We start from the raw sequence: 27774 nt of genomic DNA on the forward strand, positions 1-27774 counted from the left end.
CTATGTAAGCAATATGATATGGTTCGAGGACATGGTCGCTATCGGGAGAGTTCAACATAGGGATTACTGCTGTGATGTTGTACTCGTAATTTAATGGCATAATCTATCAGTCATTCAATATACTTCTGCCAAGCTACTTTGACACCAACTGTCGCCATTTTGTACAATGGAGATGGAGCAAGCGAAAAAATGAAGGACTGACAAGACCTACAAACCTCTCAGTGGCGATCGGTAGTTGTATACGACAATTGTAGTCGGGGGTGTACTGTCCTTTAATTAAACCTCATCAACTTTTTGGCAATAAATACGCCGCTCAGCTATGAAGCTAATTGGCAGACCTTCAAGCCCGATACTCAAGGCATTTCTGTTATTATAATGATTATATTCAATAGAGACACACTAATCAGAGTAGACAATCAGGTGAAGTCCTCATGTGTATAATAAATAAAGATAAAATATAATGTTAATTACAGTTTTATATATTATCTGTATCTACATAAACGAAGTATCCTTACCTAGTCGAAATGTGGTATTAGGATAGGAGCTATTTTACTGTAGTAATAGATAATTATCGATTGATTTTTGCTAACTTAACCTTTCTAAAATTTTTCTAATTATATAAATATATTGGAGGCACTTATCAAAAACGCCATCTTATGCTGTAGTAAATTCTATTTCTAAGGGTCTAGAAGCTATGTATGCACCGAGCAGCACTGAACTCTTATCAACTGTCATCACTTCTTTCAAGAATCAGTTGGGCAATACTATAATTTGTTGTTTCGCAGGTACACGACTCTGACTTCACTTCAGCCTTCTTGTATCAATCGTATTATCAACTTGCTATAGAGCTGCCGCAATATGTATTAAAAAAATAAGAAAAAAGTAAGAAAAGAAAAATAGTGAATTTATTTCTTTTCGGAAATCACTCGCCAGCTGTTCAGCTTGCGACCTAAAAAGGCCAAAGCGATTGACAGCTCCATTGAGTGGGTATGTCCATGAGAAAGGTCTTTTTGAGTTTGCTTCATGTTGCCTCGACCGTTGATTTGAATTCAATGATATAATCTAAGTATGTACGGATGGCTCTTAATTTTGTAAATGAATATGAAATCGAACGAAGAAGGGTATACGAACCTTTCGCTGCCGCGCTTTTTCTACAACAGCGCGTCCTGAACCTTCGCACTGTTGTTGCATTGGACGAAAATACTGCTGTACCGTGATCTGTATCAATTGGCTCTACCCCCCGCCTCTTCCCTTCTCGTGGCCCTTTCGTCCTAATCCAGCCGTTTTTCATTTTATTACGACAAGCGCAGCGATGCATGGTTATACGCGGGCGTGCCTTCTTTTTGGCACACGACGTTCCTCGTACGGTGGCGAAGAGGGCTGGTCGAAGCAGATACACCCGAACAATATTGCAACAATGATCAATGCTACCTGTCTCTTGTGTGTCACATTTAGCTACATTGAGAAAGAGCAGCCATAGTCTGCGTAGATCGAGTCGCTAGCTAACAGATACCCTGCCAGTTGCCCTGCCAATGCCGGTGTTACTGTTGACGAATACGATGGATGTACTACAAAAAAGGTAGGTCAATGGCGTGCCTGTATATAGTGTTCTTTCTGGTTTTGCCGACAACAGCGACGGGTGTCCCACAACACAGGCTGTTACGGGTCATCTATAAGCGAGCAGCGAGGTAGGGTCTACGCGAGTAAGCTGCAAATGATCGTGCTCGTTGTTTGTCTAACCTCTCGCCACACCGCATAAATAACATGCTGCATGTATTGCTACTTCTGCACGTTACTAGGTGTCGAATCGATAGACAGTTTGCAGAGAAAAAGAATGAAGAAGTCTGCGTGCCCCTTCGAAGCAACTGTGTTTGGTATTAGCACGTCTTATTAGCGCATGTTACACCATCATTCATATTGCGGCCGCAGAGTTCTGCCTTTGTCATTGATATTGTATCTAAATTCGGTTTGTAGACATATTAACCTCGAACTTAATAGGCCAGACCAGTATTTACACGGAGTCTGTTCTTCAAAAAAATATCGTGTTGTTCTTTGCGAGCAACTAGTCGCAGTAAGAGCCTATATAGGTGCGACCTTAAACCTTTATGCAAACCACGTTAGAAACGCTTAATCGTAGTTTAATTAAATACAAGAACCTTTCAGTTTCAGACCCACTATTTGATGCTTCCATTATTTGATTATCTTTTTATACTTTTATTATTTGATTTTATTATTATGCCTTTGGATTTTATTATTATATTGATGCCTTTGGTTGTACTTGACCTTACTTAATAAACGCTTTGTCAAAACAGGCAGGGTTTGAACACTAGAAGCAACCTGCGGTGACAAGTCTACCTATGAGGCCTTACGGCGCAAATGCCCGTAAGGCCTCATAGGTAGACCCAATCGCAATATATGTAATAGACAGAGCAGACGAAAAAGCATTCACTTATTGTCCAGTCTCGACCGGTTCTCCCTCATTAACGGTAATCACTAGATAGTTTCCCTCTTTTTACAGCTATATGTTGTCCCTAACATGCAAATAAAGTTAGGGTTTTGTGCTACAAGCTCTATGATGTACAAAAGTTTCTTCCCCTGCTTAATGTGAAGCGTATCAGCTTCTCGAGTCAGCTCTGACACCATCACTATAATTTCGACAGGACCCAAACATCATTTTCAGCGTGAGCGATTCGCCAGTTTGCTCGATCGGGAAGACACATTGCTAGTCGTGTCGTTTTCGCGCGTCTGTCTACTCTATGTCCTGGCAAGCGATGATGTACGATAGAGAGAGAGAATCATGTTGTCGAAATAGGACAATTGTATACAATTGTGTGCCGATCCTTCCACCCCACCCGTAGCCTCATACCCCATATAACTATGAAAGAAAGGCATCGAAACCCCCTGCGGCTTCCGAGTCTGTTAGCAACTCCACCGTAACCCCGCGACGACGCCAACGTAACAACAGCAGCGGGTTGCGTGTCTCTGGCGTGTAGCGTACATATAGTGTTCCGCGCCGATGATCGCTCCCCTTTTTCGAGTCTGTCAGCCTCAGAGTTGTGCAGTTCCCGCAGTTCAATGCACTCACTCACCGGTCCATTTAGCAAGGAAGTTGACCGCGGCCTCGCTTGTCATCACAGTACACGCTAGGACCCAGTGCGCGACCGGGCTTGTATTGGCCAGTATTCTTGGTACTGCTGCGATCCATCGGCCCACAAGCAGTACAACAGCCGCTATAGTTGGAAAACAAGACTATTAGAAATATTTTAATGAAAGCCAATGCACGCCGTTAATATTTACTGTGCTCGCTTTAATAACGGCATAAATTAACTGGAGATCACGTATTTCGTCTTTTTGGACTTCATATATACCCGTTGTTAATTAAGATGTAATAGTTCTCTTTAATTCCCTGATAGGGTTTACGCTATATTTTAGATATTTTCAGTTTTGATTCGTTGATTTGTTTTTGGGAACTCAATTGATACACTGTCTAATTTACATCGAGGACTAGTTGTTGCCTGTCAAGTCCTATTATTCAGGACTTGACAGGCAACAACTAGTCATGTCCATGATTACTGTGATTGTTTCGTTTTTGCTGTAAGAGGCATGACGAGAGAAGAGTGGTAAATATGTGGCGAGAGCATCAACAGTTGAATTTGGCCGACCCTCAAAATTGCCCGCTTAATCAGCCTAGACGATCAGTAAACCTTGGTTTCACGAATCAAGCTCTACACGCTAGTCGTCTGCCATAGCAACTTAACGACAAAGTGCGCGACTTCATTGTAGATTTGCCTCAGCTCTGAGACAAACGCATCATTGTGTGCTTCCCAACGAACGCGCCCTTATCCCCGGTCCACCTGAGAATGGAATATCAGTGCTGACCTGCAAACGGAAAGCACCTAAACATCGTCCATGCCTGTTCTAATAGGAGGCATCTAATCACTTGTGTAGCAATGCAGGAAAACGTCTGGCAAGCTTCCCCGCCAGATAAACATCGACTGGCGTCTTACCAAATCAGCTATCCTAGAATCTTCATTTGCACTAATATCGGCGAGCTCGCACAATCGCTAACGGCCGTACGTAATTTGTTCTCCAGGGACTAAACGACTATTTGTAATGGCTCTACATGCTGGTCGTATAGATAACCACACTTGCTTAGAGACAGCTCATGATAATCTTGTTACACAAAATTTATTTGCGTCTACGTAACCTAATACAGAAGTATTTATACAGATGAAAACCGTTAAAAGTCGGATACGGATTCGATAATTAATAGCACCCCAAGGGGTATCCGTACCAGCAGCGCAATTCGTCAATAGAGTAAAGTAGCAAATATAGAAGTAGCCGGCAGATGGGTAGGTTAAGGCTTCCAAAAGCAAGTTTCCAAGGCATTGCTGATAAGGCACACCCTTACTGAGAGACCATCTGCATCAAAGAATAGCTTTGTATTTGTAATATTATATAGAGAACTATCGATAGTGGCAGCTTAGATCGATTAGATCGCCCAGATAATACTAGATAACTGGCAATTAGGACCAAAGATATGTATGCGTAGCGTCAACCTGATACTGCTCACTTTACTGATTGATCATCCCTCCAATGTTGTTCGTGCGCATGTCCTTCGCAGATATATAATTTTTTTTCCTAAGACGACAATATGTATCGTATAGCTAGCTAATCGTTTCGTTCCCAACTTCCGTTCAATATCTAGCAGAGGAATATCCAAATAGCTGACAAATCTTGACTTATTCAATTTAGCTGCGCTATCTGTTCGTACCCAGCACTTTCATTCAAATTGACAGGCCATCCTAAATGCTAGAATTTGGAAAAATTCGAAACCGAAGATTTCAGCGCCGTTCTTCCACGACAGCTGCAGGCGGACAGGGAACCTGGAATATTGTTAAGGAATGTAGCGTTCGTAGTAATATCAGTATGATAATATGAACGGCCTGAGCTGTCAGAGGTTCTTGGCCGTCTTAGCTCGCTTCCATCTTGTCTTCTGCCCCGCTGCAGCAAATTCACGCACAATCTAACCTCGCACATACTCTTTCTCTCCATTCTTTGGCCGTAGCTTGGACAGCGGGGTCCCTTTGCAGGGTCACTTTGTCGCCGAGGCTCACGGTGACCGGTCAGTGCTGCTGCTTTGATGTTCAGAAGTGTCGACGACACGCCGCCGCCTGTTCCTTAGTGGACGATACAGTTCGTTAGGATGTTTAAGGAAAATATAAAGGCGGAGAAGACGGTGGCGGTGAGAGCAGGTTGGCACGTAAAATAGAGTAACCTGAAGGGGTGGTCTGGGAATGCTACGCATGCCTACCTTAACGTGCCTGAAGAGACTTTTCGCTTACCTCGCTATCTAGGAACGACGAGAGATGGAAACCTCTCGTTCGCTTTGTCCAGGAGCTGTGTCAGCTATCCGCCTTTATTTGGAGGATGTCCATGGGGCGGGAATGGACAGGGCGGCCGGCTTTTGTCCGGAGAAGTGTCGCGCGTCCTTTATTGGATTTTGTCGGGTAGGCGTCTTCGTTTCTGCACTTCTCCGCGTTCGTCGTTGAATTCGGTTCCTTTTTTTGCTGCTGTTTCCAAATTACAGGTCGCAGTCGTCTGTCGACTGATTTTGGTCTTATTATTATTCCCAGTTCCCTCTTTTCGATCCTTGACACTTATCCTTTTCCAAGTGTTCCTAGAAACAGCTGACCTTCAGCGAAGCGTGTTTGCTAACATTTCTGGTGCTAAACAGCGTTAATGATAACACAAATTACCCCTTGCATTATTGTAATTATTAACATTGTCGAAATAAAATGCGGCTGTCTTAGCACTAGTCAATGCACAGGTTTAGGGCAAGCTTTGTAGCCCAGTTCCCCGTGCAAGGATGATTTCATCAGTAGCAATAATCAGTGTGCTTTTCCAATGTCTGGGCCTCGAATTTAGTTCTTGGCTGTTCTGCTGAGAAAATGTAAACAAGCCATCAGACACTGAGAAAGGGCTGTCTCAATTATTTGCTGGGACGTACGCGTAATCGACCGTAAAGGTCTATTAGGGACCGAAATACAGAAAAACAACGAACATTTATCGGTGGAATTCAAATTACGTAGTTCGAGGGATGAGGATAATCAGTTTGATCATCTTAAAAAATATTGACATTAATTAACTACATTACATTAACATTAAGCACAATACAAAAGTAGCTTTTATTACGTTGGCCTATTCGTGTTGTTTTTACTTTTGCTAGAAAACATATTGTTAATTTGACCTTCTAGTCAGGCGTCGAAAAAAAAAATTATCTTTTTGCAATTAATAGAATAGCGATAGATTAATTAATAAGCCTATTTTCAAGTTCACCGAATAGCAGAGAAAACGTTCCCGCTTGTTGAAGGTCTTGGTGATGTTTCCGAAGCTATCAATGCTTCGCTGGAAACGGTACGCTCGACTGGTTGAAATCTCCAAGGGCATAGAAGTTAACTAAGAACGTTACAGAATTAACCTCGAAAAATGTATATGGTAGTATATTTTTCCTACCATGGTGTCTACAGAAGATAATGGCTACCCGTTAGCCGCCAAAACAAAGAAAAAGTCCTGTTAAAAATTTGAAGGTGAACATACTGTACAATACTCTCTAAAAAATTCCCTTGATATTGTAAGACAGTACTAAAGCGAGCCTCAGATGTACCTTGCGGAACCCCAAAACGACTGTTAATTCATCTTTATCATCAAATATGGTCGAAATGAATAATTTTTTTCAGCAAAAATTGAAGTCAAGTACAGATGTCGCGGTACGGCGAGGCCCAATTTCCACTTCGATTGCATTAAGAGCAAGGTATGTAATAAGATTTATGATGATGACCCTAAAATGATCCGCCTTATGCGTCTCCTATTTTAATCAGGTAATCGGAAGTAGCTCACCCGGCATAAGAATAACATGCGTGTATTATATAAACCTCCTTCGAAACTATTGAAGACCATTCATTATAAACGGCCTTTTTATACAAAGAAATAATATATATTGAATAAGCAGCTGTAAGGCTTGCTTCCATAAACCAAGAGCAGTTCAGAACCTAAACGAATATTGTGCGTTTTTAAACCTCGAAAGCTGTACATGGTCCTCAGCGAATGGTCTAGAAATGGATCTCAATTATAAAGCTAGGAGCATGCCACGCAATAAGCGGAATAAGTATTATCTACGTAGAAATTACCTCATCGTAATGACTCGCCAAAAGGAGAAAACCCACCTGGTTCTGACAGGTCCATGTTTTTCCTAATGGTGCGCAATCGAAATCTGGATGTAAATAGCGTTCTGCAACAAACGATGTGACACCTGCTTTCTGGGCTCTCTCGAACCTCTCTTCCGCGGCGAGATTGGGACGCCTACATCTGAAGCTGTCGCGCACGTAGAGAAATTGCCCAGATTTATGGAGTTTAGCATAGATCATGTAGATGTGCACTGCGCGAACTGTGCAAAACCAGGCCATCTATTTCCACACGGGATGGTCTGGGTTGACTGCGTTTGGCCCCGATTTCATTTCCGAAAAAATTAGGTTACTATGTAAAAGTATAGTAATGTGCAACGTATACACGGGCGAAATGATCGTAAAACAGATACTGTAAGTTAAACACTGTAAGTCGACAAATTTAACAAGAAAGGATAACTACAGCCTAAATTCTTAAGACTAAATATTTTTGTGAAAACGTTAAAAAATTATTTTTCTCTGTTTAATCTTTTTCGGATAAACGTAAAAAATCCAATGCTCGAAAGATTCATATATTTTTGGTATAAATCGTAACTATAAATGATCGTCATGCGATGACGGCATACCAATTACAAGTCTTTGTTAACTCACTTCTTGGATTACGCTAGCACTCACAAACTAGTCAAAGCCTTGTTCCTGAATCCTTTCTCAAATCTATGATATGAAACAAAAACACATAGTTCATCAAGATTGGCTCATCTATGGCAACAGCTGGCGACGAACCGTTCCTGTACAACACAAACAAACAAACGCTCCTCGCGGGATGTGGAGATAAAAAGAAATTCAGACTTAAAATAGGAAACGAGAAAAGTGAATCAAAAAAAAAAAAGGAACAGAAGGCCTTACCTTGTTTCTTTCTCGTATCAGATATGAACAAGGGGGCCCAATATAAACTGACTTCTCTACTAAAAAAACGCTTTTCTATTAATGTTATTCGGAGGGCTACTCAATAAATATGATTCTTATAGAATTTTTCGTTTTGTTTTTTTGACTAAGCGAACCTCACTGCGTTCTTGAGTGTATATATCATTGTATTCGGAAGCTTCATTCATCAGATCTGAAATCGAGTCTTTCAGTAATCCAGTTTATTCTTAAAGTTCAAATTCAGTTAATACTTGTATTAACAGCTGCTTATATTAATATCACCCGTGCTAATAAAGCCGGTTCACTTGTGGTACTAGACCATTTGAAATAGCGATCTTTACGCGCACAAAGGATAGAAAAAGTATTTTCAAATTTGTTGTTTTTAACTCGCTAAAAATTCCTGCTTATAAGGAAGTTATCAGGAAAGGTCGGAAAGTTTTGCATATACTCTGATGAAGCTACGCTGTTTCAAACAAAAATGAAAAGAGGATTTAGGGCTTGCTCGCGTCCATCGCATGTTTTCTTTTGGTCAGGATGGAACACCATTTTACAGGACATTAACTTTCTGCAGGTCCGTATCGTTTTTGTCCCTACCGAAGTGGCTCGCAGGCCTTGATGAAGTCAGCGTGTCATTCAACCCGCCGCGTCCTTCACGAAGTTCATCTAAATAACCCTGCAACAAAGGAACGGTTTAATTTCGAGTCTGGCAGTTATTGTAAAAGTACCGAGTGAAGATTAGAGGCAAGATACTCTGCAGAGCTTTAGCTCTGCAAGTAGTAAGTGCGTGCGACTGACAGGGAAGGCATTTACTGGATGAACGGGAAATGGCATTGAAAATACTCTGTGTCTATGTATTATCTTTAGGCACTTGAAAAAGCCATATAAAATAGGTTAATGATGAATATGGAAGTATTTATATGACGAAGTTTTTGTATTTCTTGTTGCCAAAGATATTCTGTTGTACTTGGCTCGCTTTATAACGAATGATGTAGCACTGTTGGCGGTTCCAGGCATAAAAAGCAAAGCCCTTATCTGGCCCTATGTATATATCAGAACAGCAAATCTTTAACGAGTTGCTGAAAACCCTGGGTACAGAGCAATGTCTAGAGCTTGCGACATGAAAGTGAAAACTAGTAACACACGCATGGCTCTAGAAATCGCACAAGGAACTGTTAATCACAAACTTGACTTTTGTTGTGTAAAAAGGGTCACGACTTTTGCTGCAATATCTGGTTTGAGGTCCATAGTATGGTACAGGCTTTTTGTTAAGTGTCTTCTCTCTGCAATAGTCGGCTGTTGGTAAGAAAGCCTTCGTGAGATCTAAAATGATCACTAGCTTTCAACAATGTATAACCAGTGAAATCGAACTTTTAGAAACAACTCTCGCGAACAAAGACAAGAGATGCCATCCATACTATCATGTGTTTGACAGTACGAGTTTCTAACGTGAAGGATATTCCCATCAAAACGCATGCGTTATCCTTCATGTTAGAAACGGAACGTTGCAACTATTACTCATCGAGGTCAGTATACAAAATCACTGAAGTTATATGTCTTTATTTACAAGTTTACGTTTTTAACGCAAAACTGTAGCTTTTTTTTTACACACTTCTAAATTGAAATAGTCGCACTAAAAGTGGACACTTTCTCTACTTAACCTTAGGTGAAAAATTTAGGTAGCGGCCCACGTGCAATGGGCTCGGTAGAGCGAATATCGTCGTCACAATATTTACGTCGCACTACAGCGTCATGTGCAGAGTTGTGAGTTTTAGATATTGTAATTTGCCGCCACTGCCCCTGCACTGGTCTTTGGCTGAAATTAGAATAAGTAACACTACCTGTGTCCGAGCGGAGTTTGAGACGAGGCTAATAATGACTCTCTGTAAGAGTCGAAGCTAGCGAATTGTACGAACCAGGGCAACTAGGGGCAAATGACGGCAATGAGTTCAGCTTACTTGGAAGTGTTCCTCCGAGTCTGGAAGGCTATGGTCATAGCTAGGACCGACATCAGTGTTGAGAAGGCAAAATGGAGGCACGAAACCTATCGTTACCACTTCAGCAACTGTGATTTATAGTGATTTGCTTCTTCTGACCAGGCGAGGCGGGGGATACGGGGCAAGAATTGTAGCTGGGGCAGAAAAGTCGAGTCGGGTACTTCAAGCTCTCGAACTTTCAGCGGCGAACAGTATTGCGATGATAAGTAGTTCATCTACGATTAGAGCAGAACTCGCCGGTGGCTATGAATGTATTATACTCACGCGTACGGGTATTTGGCAAGGGTATGTTCCCAAGGTCTATACAGTCAACTACAAAAAAACAGTGTTTTGGATTCATTTATCACAATTTTTGTCCTTTTGCACTATAATTAGATACTTTTATCTTTTATACTATCATTTTGGGTCCAGTCACACTTTAAGTACATTTAGCTTTGACTAAAATTGGTCTGTCTATCCATTTTGTGTACCATGTATCCATGTGCCATTTTGTGTCAATAACAAACAGTAAAAACAAATCGGTATTATTGAAATCTATGAAACAATAAATGGCGAAGTTAAAATATTCAAATAGATAAGAGATAACTTTGTATTTCATTCATTGCTTCATGTTAATATTTTCCGTAGGTAAGATTTTCCTAGATACATTCACAAGTACAAATAAAATTTGCACGAGCATCAAAAACTCGTTATGCTTCTTACTGTAGAAGCGTCAAATATAACATGTCGTACTCTTAAAAAAAAACACAGCCACACAGATGACAGGCGCGTTATTTAGTTACTCTGACTTTCAGGAAGTTAGTTGTTATTTTTTACACAGTCGAGACAATTTGCCCGAAGTTTAAGACATGCTGACGGCACGTCGCAAAAAGCATTAACATAAACGTGGAAGACAATAAAATCTTGACAAAATGGGTATGGTCTGAGGTGCCCTGTGTCCCACCATAGGGATAAGATGTTGAAAGGCAAAAAAATTCACAATAGTGCTAGCTAGCTAGCACTATTTGCGAAAAAGCAAAACATTGATAGACAGTGCAAAGTTTATATGGGTCGTAAATGCTTAACGGTTAACATTGATGTGCGGTAATTTACCACAGCGAGTAGAGTGTTTTACCAGTTTTACCAGGAGCGACCATACCGCTAACTTTGTTCCGGCTAAGACATTGAAACTGCGTGAGAAGGCGCTTTGAGGGCTGTTCGAAGGGCAGGCCTGTTGTGTTTGCGTACACTTTGATAGCTCTGTGAGAAACATAGCAAGAAAAATCACTAGAAAAATATCTATTGATCCTTGTCTTTATCCTCTCTGTCTCATTCACAATCGAAATCATCTTAACCAGGTTAGTTGTTCTGCAACAGACGTGTGTAACTAGAGTCTGTACAGAGCGACAAACCACGCAAAAGTTCAGTATACGACTGACCTTTGACACGCCTTCCGTCTAATTCAAACGAACTTTGCGTTATGGTCCTTACGAATTACAATACGCAAAGTTTAAGATCCATCGGTTTCTTATGCGAATAGCGACTTCAACATGTATCGAAAACTGAGCATAATTTTGTACATACAAGCAGGCTCGTGTGTTGGTGAATGCGTCCAGTCCGCAGCGAATTTTCATGGCTGGACGTAGCTTATTCTACATTCAGCCAGTTGAGAAGTGGGCACGACCCAACCGCTGCCGGTACAGACTAGTGCTTCACTTGGGTTGCGTCTGAGGTGAAACGCTTAATAGGATGGCTAGGCAGGCAACGAAACCCCCTCTTAAAGGGCGGCGGCGGCGGCGCCCTGTTTTATTCTGTACGCGGAAGATGTATGTAGATTGCACGACAAGCTGGCGCCAAGTGCCCAAGTTCTCCCGTTAGGGCATTCATTTCCTTCGGTTCCTTCCCTTTCAAGCAGCATAGTAGCCTTACAGATGATCACAAAGCAGCGATTCGAAGATACGTCAACTTGTCACCAACTGTATATGCATGCACGAATAAATGCCCAAATGAGTATGTGAGCGCTTTCTGAACGTAAACCCAGCAAGTCTGCGCCTTAAGACCCAAGTGTAACGTAGTGATTAGCACAGTTAATATTGTATGCATATGTGTAGTCTATTGCATACGTAATTAAAGTATTTGTAACTCTCTATCTGTACCCAGGTCATGTTAACTAGATAGTAAGTGATGCTTTAAATATACTTGAATACAACTAGATAATTAGCTTAGGTATTTGATTGTGTTCTGTTATGTCGAATATCCTAACTTGTTCAAGATTACCCTTCAAAAAGTTTAGAAGATTTCATAGTTTTTAGATCGTTTCTGCCTGCGGCGCTCAGGCGGATTATTTAAAGCAACATTTGAACCATAGTCATATTTTTAAACGTTTAGTATAGTATATACCCTGTTGTACTGAATCGTAACAGAACAGCACACTACCACTGGCTTTCCGTACAATCAATCATACAATCACCTTTATTATATTACTCATCATAACGGTATACAGTTGGATTAGACGATGTTCTAGAGGTTCTGCTCGATAAGAAAAGTCACCACAACTATCTTTGCTAGCACTTTCACTATACAAAAGGAAAACAATTATTTTAACTAGTTTGTCGCCCAAGCTAGACAGACAGACAAATGCCTGCCCGTTTTTAACTGTCTGTAATGCAATACAACTTTCCGACATCAGCGGGAAATTGGAATCTTTTAGGAAAGAAGGTAGAGCGAAGGAAAGCAGTGGAACGATTACAGGGACTGGGGACGTTTCGAGTTCCGCTGATCCTAGGCGTTGGGAAGTATAGCTTGTCCTAGGAGACAGAAGACATCGAGGAAAAATAGGCGATAAGCACGGGACGGTGAGACAGCCAAGCTTTCATGAGAGTGGAACTCATGCTTTGACTGATGAAAATTTCTAAATTAGTGCTTCTACATATATCGTCTGCTTGAATGGCATAGTTTGACTCACGATGTTGGGGAAACGCCAAAGCGATTATTATAACTTCTAAGGCAACGTTACCACTAAGCAGGTGCTTAGTGGTAACGTTGCCTAGTTATTATAGAAGTAATGCTTCTAATGGCAATTTTCATTAATAGGCTCATGAATTCGTTTTCGAGTCTCTGTTTCAAGTTGCCTAGCCAGGTCAACGGTGATTTTATTACGTAACAAACGTGTCCTAGAAGGTGCATTCTTAATAATTAGCCTAGACAATGATAACTCCAGCATTAATGAACATGAATGCAAATACTACACTTCAACCACTTCATTTCCGCTAGCGCATTCAAAACGTACATTTTCAATGTATAAGCGAAAAATATTAACATAATCTCATCTTCTGGCAATGCAAAAAAGAAGAAAGAACAGAAGTGAAGTCGGCGCTAGAATCCACTGAATCCTATTTCCAACCGAGGATTCTACGTCGTTTCAAAACAGTATGTTAAACTTGAAATAAAGAATGTTTCTGGGCTTTTCATAAACCCCATTTACCGCTCGGTTCGTTTGTTTTATATTCGTAACGAATTGAGCGTGCCCGCCAAAATCGCATGGTGATTTTTTTAAATTTTCATGTGTTTTTTTCCATTAAACCAACACGTTTTGCTGGTAAAGCTAAGAATTACCGAGTCGACTCGAATGCGGACGACCGCTCTACAATATTTCCGTGCCTTCCTCCGTATTTTGTACACAAAAGCTCCAGCTTATAAACTGGGTCTATCATTTCCTCGGGATTTGCCATGTGTCGTGCGTCGACGATTGCAGAACAACCAGCGTTTCTTAAGTTTTGGTGTTTTCAGACGATTCAATCCTTCTTCAGAGAAAACTATCTGCTTAAAAATCCTGTCACGTATCGTAGAAGACGTAGCTTGACTTTCTCAGATCAGCGATTTATATCGCTCAAACCTGAGTCTAAGAGTTGAGTTTGTGTGTTATCCAGAATAGAAATTTCAGGTTTCTCTAAGTCTCTTTATTAAACATTAAAAAATTAAAAAGGAACACACAAATTTATTAGTAATAAGTAAGCTAATTATTTCCTAACTTCTATGAAACAGATGTACAAATAGCTTTTATATATATATAAGAAGATCTCACTTCCGGGTACAACAGGCGTTATCAGCACGGTTTGCATCTTCAAACAGAAAATCAAAAATCAGACTAGACTGAATTCACACGAAGCGGGTTCAATACGTCGTCGTATATAATGCCCATAGAAAAATACGATTTTCTACGCTAATATAGCGCAAAAGAATCGCTTCACATAAAGGTCTGTATAACTTTAGCTCTTGTAATGACTTTAACGCGTTTTCTTTTCTCATAATTTTTTCTCAGATATTCAGCAAAATTGGTCCATGACTCATAATAGTCCTACGTTTCAAGGTAAAGTCACAAGGGCGCGGGAGGGGTAAACGCACAGCATCGCTAGAAAGTTAGAAAGCAAGGGCATCGAAATTTGGCGAACACTTGAAAATATTAGCGATCGAGGCTACTATATTGAGGGACAATACACAAGTTAGGGTAAATGAAAAGATAAATGAGTAGTTTTGCAACGATGATCCTTTTTTTGGGCAAAATAGGACAAAGAGCGCCTCGCTTGTAGCCTTCGTCATCAAGAGTACTGGACACCGTGTCGCACATTTTTTTTTTAGAAATAATTTTCACATGCTCCTTGCCGTTTGCGATAAGTTCAAGTTTCGTTTGACCAACCGTTTCCTACTTGTATACTGGATTGCATTCCTAATGCAGTCTTAAAAGGTAATTTAGTAACATACGAATCCTATCGGGTTCAGTTATAGGCCCATTTATAATCTACCTTTATACGACTGCCCCACATCGAGTTTCATGAAAACAGCATGCCTATCCGTAAACGGAATGTGCCATATTTCAAACGTTCCATAAACATACCATGCATAGCGAGCAACCTTGAAGGGGTTGTCGTTCGACTAAGCCCATCTGCGAGGCATCTGGACTTAACATTTGGTCAATTATTAAATTGGGCTAACCATTTCCTTAGCTTATACTCAAAATAATATGCCAAGTTTTCGGGTTATGGGTTTCTACCAATGCGTATTTTGTTTTACCTTTATAGATCCGTGCAGCAGTACGCTACTGTGCTTTGAGGCAAGTTATTCTCGTAGCATTTTAATATGGTATCAATGATTCAACGTGATGCCATTCGGACCACCTTTCGATCACTGAAGTTCCTTCGACTCTTTTTAGTCAGCAGTAGATTCTTGCAGCTTCTTAGTTACATGCGCTTCAAGTCGGTCTTCTGATGCACGACTCAATAGGCATGCTTCACGAACTAAACGGTATCTCACGTCAACTTTCTTCCTCCCCCCCTACCTTCCTTTTAGATACCCCATTATAAATGAGACGCTACAAGCTCAATGAATTAATGAGTTACATAGCCAAATTATTAACGCAGATATACTCCTGTTGTTGTTATTGGTGCATGCCGGTAACGTTACGCGAGTGGACCAATCTCCGTACGTTGAAATGGTCTTGGGGCTTGTGTATTTGGACAAACGCTATTTTAATTGAATTGGACCTAGTTCATTAATAGTAAAACAGTTCAAGGTTGCGCCTGGCAATGTTGTCGTGCATGATATGACCAGACGAGCCATGTTGTGCCTAAAACCCAGTTGATTGCTCAGCAAAATATCATATCGCAGATGCAGCCGGTAAAACAGTATTCCCCATTATGAAATTGTAAACCATGTCTCTGCTCCACCATATAGCTATTGGTAATTACGTTTCATCTTCCACGTAATAGGTAACAGCTCGATAAGATACTGGCTGACTGGTTCCAACGAGTACTGGGTTTATAAACAGAACAACTCGTTTTTCTGTTGGCAGCGTAATCGACGTGTTTGTTATTAGGCAGAATATTATTGTTTACATCAAGCACTGGAATAATACATAACAGTGTACTGGAGATGGACAATGATAATTTCAGCTTGACCTTTACGCGCAGTACGCGATCAGTTAGATAAGCGTCGAATTTTTCATCATGGCGCCGTAGATACCTAAATTCTATCCTCATTCTTTGCCGCCGCAGATCGAACCTATCCGAAGAACTCATTAGGTTAAAAGGAACGCAATAAACCGATGTATGAAGATATGGCCAGATTCTGAGTCATTGTCAGAAATTAAGTACAGACGAATCAATGAACAATAAATTCGTACGAGGCAGAGTAGAAGAAGTGATTATCTTTTCGTAATATTGAAATATTTTTCTTTTTAACCCTTTACGAAGGCCAAAGCAGCTATGCTTTGACGAAAACCGTCAGAAACTAGCCTATCGTTACAAGAACTTTTGAAACATAACTTCAGATACTCGTTCAAAAAATAGCAAAAACTCAAAATTACATTTAGGTCTTAATCGGTTCAGGAGAATGAACATCGTTAATCCGTCCTATCATTAATAATAATTAAGATTCTAGCAGAAGTATTATGCTTACTAGCAGCGCTAGTTTCATTGATGAAGCGGGGCCAAGTGAGCAAATCATTGGCTTAACCTTCTCTAAGTTAGAGTGGGCCTAAATCGAAGAAGATGGAAGGATATAAGAAACTGATGGCGTCCTTGCCACCAAGTATTCGAGTAACAATAACATTTGGAGTCTGAATTTTGTTCAGTAAGTGTCCTCTAACGTTTTTTAATTTTGTTAATTTAACGAAGTATTCAATTAAGAGTAAGAGTGACAAGGAAATAAAGAATAAATAAAAATGAAATGAATCAATCGAAACTAAGCAGTACTGGAGAGGCCTCGTGTACATTTTGCTTCTATATTAACAGGTATAGATAGATAAAGGCCACTCGATGACATAAAACGGGATTTTGTTTGCACGAGCTATTTTTTTTTTAAAATTAAGTTTGCCAATGAGAATTAAAGAGGCCAAAACTTATTCACCTTGAGAGGCGCAGGATTATGCTCGAAAGTTAGGTTTATGCATCTTTTTAATTCTACTATGGACATAGTAATAGGAATAATAATAATGTATGCATAAAAAGTGTGCTTCGATCTTATTTTTTAGCCAAATACACCGAAAGCTATCTTTCAAAGGAATGGTATGATACACATATAAACGGTTATCTGTGATTTGTAAAGGATAGGATATTTATTTAATGACATTTTTGAGTGAGTGAATGAGAAGAACTTCTTCAAAAAACTTTTATGTGGATTTGTAGTTACGTGTAACGTACGCGTTCTAGTTCAACCGTTCCGATGAAAGCGCGCCCAGCAGTGTTATGGCATAAGATTAAGAAACTAGGCAAAATACGACAAAAAAAGTTAGCTAAACGGTCATAATAAAAGCCATGTACAAATCTAAAAATTGGCTCAGTCATACGGCTCCTACGGCTGTCTCCATTTGCTACATCATCTGATTCCAGCTGAACCCGTATCCGCTGTCCCTTGACATTATAGAGCAACGATTGGATAGAAATGTTTTATCAGTAAATACTTTCAGGCCGATGTTAGGCACGAACGAAAAGGGGGTCGCCAAACTAGAAAAAGTTATCTCACGTGCGCCGCTCAGAACGCGAGCTCTTGTGTATAATCTGGGAATATTCTCGATGGTAAGCCTAATAGAATAACATTCAGTGCTGTTTGCTTTGACGTCGCAATCGTTGTCTTTAGGTGACATAAAGAGTCTAGAGGGACCAGGCTAAACATTTTGGCTATATATTTCACACAGATTGTGTGAGAAAAAGACCGATCCGATGACTCTTTTCGGCATTCGGTAAACGGCCTATTCACATACAACTCTGGCGAGATAGACTGAGATGATAAGTTCAAAACTACTATCAACAATCTGCAACCTTTAAGTGATATCGCCCGCTAAAGGAGCGCTTGTTTTGGCGGATCCACACCCGTCGTAGGTGTCACGCCATGAAGTGCTCCATGAACCTGTGCCAAAGCTCAGTGATCCAACATATTCTGACGCGGTTTATTGACGTGACGAAATTCTGCTCATTCATCAGCGTTTAGTAAAAATAAAGATCCGTTGAGGCGTTTGTTCGAGAAACGCGATAAAGAACATGACCTAAATATTTCAGGAAATTCATCCCAACAAGACGGTTTACAAGTTTTTGTATAATTTTGGAACGAACTCTTTTGCTCTTATTTTAAAGACATTTTGAGTTGTCTCGAATTGCTCGGAAATAAATATGGCAAAGCGTCTTTCAGTTTTTGGAAAAAATTGTTGGAGCAGCGCTGCATGTTCTAAAGCTACTTGAAAGAAGAAAATGAGCATACGACATAAAATGTTCTATTGATCATTCTTCCAGTAACTAATTTAGTTTGTAGAAAGACAACTCTAACTTAGCGATTTTATCAACGTTATATATATATATATATATATTATCATTAATTACAGACACAGAAGCCTCTTGTGGATCATACCACGATGTTGTCAAACAAAATCGTTTCTCTTGAGTCCTGCACCAATCCACGATCCGATTTACCTGACCTGCAAAAGCACACTTTCCAATTCGTGTAAATATACATATAGTAAATGTTTAGGATTTGCTACCATCTCGTTACCTTTCGTTTACATACCATGTCATGTAAGTGTAGGATGGAGCCTTTCTTATCTTTTCTCCCTACCTTTCCCACTCCAGCCCTTTATCTACAACGCAGGCTTGGCGCTCATCGTAGGTGTGGTAAGCTCTTGCAGCTGATCGGTTGCTGATTGGTATAGCTACCTATAAAGCAACGGCGTAAAAGGTACCCTAGCTACCATCCAACTAATAGGACACCACTTACAGACTATCGTATAGTACCTGTCTTCCGCGCCACGCCCTTATCGATGTCCTTCTTGCCATTTAGCAACCCACACCTCCCCGCCGTCGACATGGACCACTATGCCGTAGCGAACTGTGAATCTGGGATCCTCATGCCACATCACTGTGATAATCTTGTGATGCTTTCGTGGAGTAATGTCTTTGACGCCAAACCAATGCCCCGAACGAAGACTTGCACGGACCTGCTGGCGCACGCGTCAAACAAAATGCCGAGGTCTGTCCGCCGATGGGGTCAGTCTCTCGCCCAAAAAGCGGACGCGGGGCGTTAATGAGATACTTAGCATTTAGATAAGGCCAAAGGACGACATAGGAACACGCAGGAGCGTATAAAGGCGTCCAGTAGGAGTTCACGAGGTCAAAACACCTCGTTGAAGCATGTGTAAGCGGCGCGTGTATTTCCGCCAGATTAGAGATATAACGACAGTTTGCGCATTATTAGAGGCATCATAGAAATAACACGACTATGAACACGTTGTGGCAAGATCGTGCCGCCGTATAGATATGTAACCAAATCTATAGGGGTTTCGATATCGATTTTTCTCAGTTCTTCATTGTAAAAAAACTTAGTCCGTTTATCGGGCCAGCCGTGGAGATAAGCATAAGCCATACCAAACGTATATATAGTCGATGATTGTGTTAGACTACAATAGCTAACCAGAGCGAATTAGATAAATTGAGTTAAATATAGGTTGCTAAAAGGTCGTTGTGGTGCATATGCGGTATTTTTGTCAGAATATTGTGTTATCCATCGTCCTGTTATACATTTTACAGTATTGCTCGTGCTACCTGAATGCATTGAATGACATATTTCGTAGTAGCTAACCTGCCCAAAAAACTAACATAACTCCTATCTAAAATGGGTTGTGATTACAATCTGAAAGTATACGCGGATGTTTTGTCATTAATAAATAATCACTTCACGTATTTTCTTCTTCTTCGTTTTACTATCTACCTTTACTGTTGTCAAGGGGTCTGTTCATCAGTTCAGATCAGTCGTTCATGAGCTGTGACTATCGAGAAATGTTTCCATTATATTGGAAGTAGGTGTAATACTCTCATCAAATTTCCAGTCGGTAGCAGAGAGAGTCAACCTGAGGCTGATAAGAGATTTTGCGCAGACGTAGGATCCGGTGCACAGTTATTCATTATATTTCCAAAACTAATACTCTGTACGATCGTGCAGCTAAAAAGTTTCGTAAGCAGAACTTCAGCAGAAAGGCATTTGCTCCCAAGGGCTGAGACCTCTTTCCGGCGGACGTTGATAGCAATCCCACAGGGTATACTCTGCAGGTGGGTCCAGCATCGACGGTAGCTCGAGAATCCTAGGTGCCTGTGAGCGTCGCCAGTGCTAAAATATGAAACAGCAATAAAAATTCTACTATCACAAAACCTTGCTGAGTTTGATGAAGAGATCTCTAAGCGAAAGGAGAGTGCATATTCTTAGCCACCGGGCAAGTTCTTAGAGAGCAGCGTCTTATATAGTGACTTGGGTACGAGTATGCCCCGAAAACTCTACGCACTCAAAACTTATTATCGTCTGAGTTTAAATAATTAATGCCGCGGGACTGATAGTATCACCATTAACTAGGTGCAGAGATTGCGTTACCACTTGCGATTCGTCTTTGCGCAGGCTGTTGAGCAAGCATAAACTACATTTTCCTATAGAAACGGTCTTTAATAATGTCTCAGTGCGTGAACGCTCCTAAGGCCTAACGCTCCGCGGAACGGTCCTAAATGAGAAGCCATCTCAATCAAATGTAAAGCTGAAATGTATTTTCAGTGTTCTTGTTTTCTATCAGGTACACGACGGGCCAGTCTAGGCCGTTGACAGAAACAAATCATAAGTTACTGACAAAAAAAAAACAAAGTTAACATTCAAACGTCTCCGAACGGTCGAAAACGGTGCTAATTAATGTGTAATTGATAAACAAAGACGCCTATTTCGCTTTCAGGTCATGCAGTCATAAAAGTAATAGCAAATAAACAACACGCGTTACGTTCCGTTGAGTGCAGTCAGTGAGGTTATATATAAACGTATTCCTTGATTTTGCAAAATGACATTATTCATAGTTTGGTTCCAAGTTACTGCTTTATAACGTCAGGTCACCTTTCGCTTCAGCTCATTCTTGTGCGTTTGTTCTTATCTGTATTTTTTGTTATCCATAGTATGGTTAATATGCATCTCTTTAGCTCACTTTACATACAGTACATACTATACTTGTGCTTAATTTTCCAGCTAAAAGGTAGGCAGGCACAACAAATAAGAGGCCAACCGTAGATGCCGCCGACGGCGAAGATGCAGGCGCGCTTTTGAAAGAAGTCGGCAGAGGCAAGAGCGACAGGCATTTGCCCTTTGTCCTACTTTCTGTCCAGTTTCATTTGCCCTCCGCGACTCCCAAACCCCGAAGCAATAAAAATAGGGTTCTACCGCAGTGTGCTCATTGACTGATAGTCGTCGCAGTAGCGTAAGAGGCGACATGATCGTTAATGTCTAATGTTTGTCTGTCGATGCAGTAGTGTGCAGCATCGATAGGACTTGATAAATACGGACCTTGAGCAATATGTGCGCAATACTCTTTTAGGTTGGTCGTTACAGGTCTTCAGTCGAGGCCTACGGCCATGATGCCGCTGTATGCCGCCCAAAGCAGGAAACGAGAGGCCATAGTCGTGCAGTTGGCCGCTTGTCACGCAGAGAGAAAGAACTGGGTGGCGATGTACTGCCATCGACGACTAGCGGTAGTGTTCACCGAAGAAAGGCGGCAAGAAGACGCCACGGTACCACTAACTGACTGGCCGACTCGGCTGCTCCCCTCAAAAAATCCAGGGCTGGCCGGCAGTAGTGGCTGCGAGGATGGTGCCAACCACGTTTATTATGAAATTCCTTAAAGTAAGGGGTTCCACTTTAGCACTAGAAGGTCTGCCAGCAGCTATGCGCTGAACGTCCCTCTTTCACTGATTAGTATATAAACATGCCTGTACCCTGGCCTAGCTGCAGTGGCCGTTAGACTATATAAAAGAAGAAAAAACGTTACGAAAATGATCGTTTATTTACTATTTGTACTGCACAATTTAACTTGCATGATACTCTCGGTAGGATGTAGCTAACCACGTGTACTAGATGTATAAAAGTTATTTCAGATTTAGTTGGACACATCTTCAAATTTATTTCAGTTCTGAATTTACATCCTTGTCCCGTTTTAAAAAAACGTGCACGTTAAGAGAAACGTTTAGCGCAAAATTCAGTGCATACGGTTCAGTTCACCCATAACCGTGAACAGTGTAATATTGAAACACCGATTTCAATGTCAAGGATCGCTTGATTAGAATTTGAGTCGGAAGTAGCTTTTACCTACCTCTAAATTCACCATTCTATCCTACAAACTTGTATTACGATACTTGTTTCGCCAATGGCAGTTCTCGTTGGTTCCTTGCACACGCTTACGCCAAAGAAAACGAGTTTTAGGTTAAACCTCTCTTCTTACTTTTGACAATGGAACTTTTTTATTTGCTATAGTTGTATAGAAATTCAAGAATAGACTTGCTAGAATCAAAATGAAGTTTGTGTTAATTTCAGAGTTACAGAGTTTCTTCAACCAAGCGGAGGAACTGCGCAATCTACAACGCTGGTATTGAGTATAGCCATCCGAGCGATTTGCCTCTCCTGTTTGTTTTAAATTCATATGGAAAGCGGCCATTGCTGTTCATTGTCATAAACTAATTTCGAATAACAAAATGGGCGTTTCATAACCGACCAGTTGGTCCGACAATGCTAATTATACTGTCAAGGCTGGCTAGCAATGTAACCGACGATTAGTTACTTTATCCCAAGAGACCACTTTTTTCATAGTAGTTATTCTTTATTTTGAACGCTGACGATATGGCTGTGCGCCATACAACGTTATGAAACAAATAAACTTTAACCCGTACAATTCACTGACGAAACAGGGATTGATCATACATCCCAAAGGATCCATTCATTACAGTCCATCTGTTATACAAAAAGCCACAAAAGGATATCTTATCTAGATGATACCTGTAATATTCATTATAGTTTGTGTGATGACTTTTTGGTATAGGCTTTAACTTGGGTTTGTGGCTGATTATGTATTTATGTCATTCATATACACACTTTGTTGAGCTCTGTCAGAAAATCAATTTAGGGCCACTCTCAAAAAGTGCGGATGAAATGAAGGGCTGAATATTAAGTAGTTCTTATCTCGTTGATACATCCATAGTTTTTTGAACTTCGACTCCTTTTGTTGGCAATATTCATTTTTTTCCCTATTGATCTTAGTGGTATGCTGTCAAACGGGCTTTGTACTAAAAGTATTTTACTAACTGAAAGCATTTTGTGTATTGCGCTGTAATGTGGTATTTGTTAGACATAATCTCATTGATTCTTGACGAACTCTATTCTGAGATATTCTGCATATCTGTGTACCTGTAATATGTAATAACATAAATGACATTGCTAGCAATGGATTATTTGAGAAAATACGGCAGGATACGCTGTGCTAGCTTTTGTCTTATTCAAAGGACGGAACCGGACCAAATCACTTCTGGAAAAGATGAGGGCTAGAACTATTGACAAATTCTGCTTCCCTCGACCCAGAGCATGATGGAAGCTGTGCGTAATTGTCATGTAAATGTGCTTGTTTTATTGTTGTGTTCGTCGCATTATATACTCAATGACCCAGTCTATGAAGTGTACGTTTCGCTATCCTTTTTTTATGTTGTGGTTTTATAACACGTATATCGAGCAATCGCGAATAAAGCTGAACGGGAGCATATTGCTCATGCTTTCTTTGATACGACAAAAGCTTCCATGGTCACAGCACCTCGTTCCTCTGTTAGAGGTTCTGAGGTTTAGTCATCCTTTTTTTTTGTCGTCTTTCGACAAAACAAGAACGATTTTCGTTCTTAAAATGATTGCGCCACTAATGTATGCTTATTCCAATGTCTACCAAATGGTATCTTTGCCTACCAACTCTTCATTCTATGATGCCACCTCATGAGCTTATAGCTATAAATAGTGCCTGATGTAAATATTTACAGGATTTCATCTAAAAATAGTGCGTAGTTTTAATGGCATTAAGTATCTTTATTAAGTCGGGACCGCCCGGGCAAGCTAACCAATAATATAGCCGATATTGTTTTTTATCTATTCATATATCGGGAAATGTGTGGGGCGCGTTAGAAATATACCCACATAATCATACGCAATATAGAGGAGCCTATAAGCAAGTTCAAAGTTTTTAAATCGACAATTGTGTTAATTATAAATTTGAAGCTCGTTGCAAGTTTAAGAAATAAATTACATTGAATTAAGCATATCTTTATATAGATATAGGTTTCTAGAGAAAGTTCTATTAATATACGATAGTATTAGTTTCAGTGTAATGACCGAAGTTTTTCAAACAACGATATCGTACAAGGCTTACTTAGCTCATAAATAACTTGGTAAACTAGAACAATATGAAATATTGAGCAAAGCCCATATGTATTACTAGCCATCAGCAATTCGTTTACAATTTACCTAAGTTCCAATCTATTTTAAAATGCACTCCGACAAACAGTCGACACGAAAGCAAAGAGAAGTAGAGAAAACTCCCTTTTATAACCTAGCTTGGAAAAATATTTCGCAATTTCGCAGATGGGCATGCATAATATGGTCGGTCTTCCAAAACAATTCGCTAGTACAAACGTAATGATGTAACGTTATTAAGCTGTCTTTTTATGTTTTAATTAGTACATAACCTTTGCTTCTTTATAATATTTGGCCTCGTAGAGCTTCGTGAAAAAAAATACGCTTTCAGCAGTTCTATCTTCCTATTTACGTAATCAAAGATGGTTGCTTGTACAAAATGAAGCCCCATACAACTTGACATAATTCAACGAAGTTTATTTGATTTATCCATGAGCTCCAACAGCTGCCCTCTTAATTGATTAGGCAGCCACGTATTATCATACGGACACCGAAATTCCTCAAGGAGCCATCATCCTTATAGCCTTCTTAAATAAACCATAATTATACGGTGGTTAGTTGTAATATCAATACTACCAATACGATCATACCGGTGCATTGGGTAGATGCTTTTGCGCGTCTCTCCGTAATGATGCATGTCCTTGTAGTAGCAAGTTAACACCAAACGAAAAACAACTATTTAAGGTTTAGTATTCAGCAGGGCGATGACTCAGGGTTTCGCGCTTCTAACCGCAGCCGGAGAAGATGAGGGACAGGATCTCTGGGACTTCGATTTCATAACTTTCTTTCTAACAGCCTGTCTCACTATAATAATATAGCAGTGTTTCCGGGCTGCGATCATGACGTTCGTTTCCGGAGGACTCGAACTTCGCCGCCGCTTTCGGCAGATCGTTTCAGTAGCGGAAGCGGAAAAATGTAAAAAGAAGTTAAAATTTCTTCAAGACAATATCCGGCCGCTACAGCACGCAAGTGACGTAATTCTTTCGCTGAAACTACACAGTTTGCCGTCGGTGTTTTATCATCTGTTCTCTGAGGCGTTTTACACGCTGATCGAAATCATCTAATCCTTCCAATAAGTATAGCACTAAAGAGGAGTTACTACAAAATGAAACGGTAGGGGATCGCAGTTGTCGTACGGGGTTCACTTAAATCGTTATATTCAATGTAGAAAGACAACCTTGGAGCGTTACCACCCTATAGAATAAACAGAATTTGTTATTGAAACATGTTTGTCCGTGGGAGCTAATCAACTGCGCATCTTAAAGGACACCAAATTCTGCCAAAAAATTTAGCTGACAATCACGGTCAGAAGTAAAGAAAAGGGATGAATGATCCAGTTTGAAAAGAAAGCATCTCGTTTACGCTAATATCCAATTACCTTGTGTCAAGCCGTGCAAACTTCTGGACTCACAAGCTCAATAAATCGATATAATTAGACCTTTTTATTTACAATGTAAAGGTCCTTCTTCACTATAGCAAATTGGATGAATAAACCATGGCTTGTACCATGGCTTCGGTTCATTATTACATAATCTATGAAGTCATGTAGGTTTATCAAGGTATCTGAATTTCATTCAAATGCCGTTTACAAATTGTACTTTTTTCACTTCAGTAAAGAATATATTGGTCGCTAAATATATCTGACGTTCTTAGAACAAATACACATTGTTGTCTTATGTTACATGGTAACAAACAGTTTACGAAGACATTTTAATAATATTGTATTTTGATATGCCCTCCGAAATTACCATATCAATGACTTAAAACTCTATAAACAGTCGTAAGTGTATTTAAATTTCGCGCCAATTTGTTGCGCAAGTAGCCACTGCTGGCATCAAGGCTTAATGCAAGCTCCTAGAGCAATAGTATAGTACAGATTTCACTCTAAATACAATATTTTCCATATTCTTTTACTTACTTTTAGACTTTATTCGTCAGTATCAAGTGGGCAAGCTGAAAACTCGGCAACGACAATAATAATACATTTATTGGATTTTGTTGTAAATATAGCTGAAAAGAGGTCCGCCATCGAAATTATTCTAGTTAGGTGTTATTCTCATATTATCTCTGATATTGTACTACGTTAATAATAGCAATAATAGTAGCAGTTGCAGATCTCCAAATTTAATAAAGGCGCGCTTTGATATACAATTATGTACCAAAAAGTTACAAATGTGTTTCGTTGTGTTTCTGCTATTTTCGCAAGGACCTTTTCTCATCATAAACTTTCTGTGTGGGTGGACGGAGCTTGAGCGTTTGAATTATACCGTGTACAGGCTGGATGAGCAGGAATGATTATTGCGAAAGGATTCATACATTTGAAGGATCCCCGGCATTTTTGAGCCTGTCAAAGTTTGCTCACCTCGGATTTTTGGTGAACGCGTTGCCCGATGAATGCTAGAATTTTTGTGAATGGTTCATTTTACCCTGAACAGGTTTTTGACAGTCGATATATACAAAATTACTATGCCTAAAAAACAAACTCCAACCGTACATACGTTATCATTATCTACAGGCTTGTTGAAGCTGAATAAATTCAACAAGTCATATATATATATATATATGCCTCTCTGGATGTCTGTGTTGCGTCGAGTAATCGCTTTGATTTTTGTGGGAATAGTTTGTGACTTGCGAACGATGTCCATGCAAATTGAGAAACAATGTAAATGCAATGGAAAAAAAGGTGCCGTAATCGCGTAGAATTGTAACAATAGCGAGTTTGGACCGTCGTAGCCTGCAAATCTTTGCAAAAAATAGAAAAGAAATAATTTTTTTTTCAGTTTATAACAGCAACCTCATTATTACTGAGAGGTTCTAATTTGTAAACGGAATAATTTTAGCAAGGCAACGGGAGTCACCGGAATGTGGTAGCAGGATACTAGCCTCAAAATGAGGGATAACAGAGACAATGTAAAAGGCTAGCTAAGTCAAAGAAACAGAACTGCTATAGCCGTAAAGCTGAAGTGAGAACATTACGGAAGTAGTACGACATAGCATGAAGAGAACTGCAACCGAATAACTGTGAAGGTGTAGGTGCGACTAAGCTATAGGTTATCCTAGGTTCTATGCAGCTAGGTTTATGGAATCACAGCGTTGTATATACCCGAGCTAATGTTAGACTTGACGCGATGCTAATGAATCAGATTAGTTAAATGAAGAACGAAAACTGGTCGAAGCTTGTGTGTAAGTTATATACCAATTAGGTCGTGGCTTTATCGCATACTAGAATCACCTTAATAATATAAAAAATAACCTGTGATGAGAAGCAGCAGCTGTACTATCAAGCTTAAGAATGAGCTATGAAAGCATTATTATATATGTGCGTAAATGAAAGAAGATATTAAAAGCATGCATAGTAAATACATAAAGCTACTGTGATATATAACGTATAATTAATTCAATCATAATGC

The sequence above is a fragment of the Varroa jacobsoni genome, unplaced genomic scaffold, assembly GCF_002532875.2.
Source record: "Varroa jacobsoni isolate VJ856 unplaced genomic scaffold, vjacob_1.0 scaffold_939, whole genome shotgun sequence".
NCBI lineage: Eukaryota > Metazoa > Arthropoda > Arachnida > Mesostigmata > Varroidae > Varroa > Varroa jacobsoni.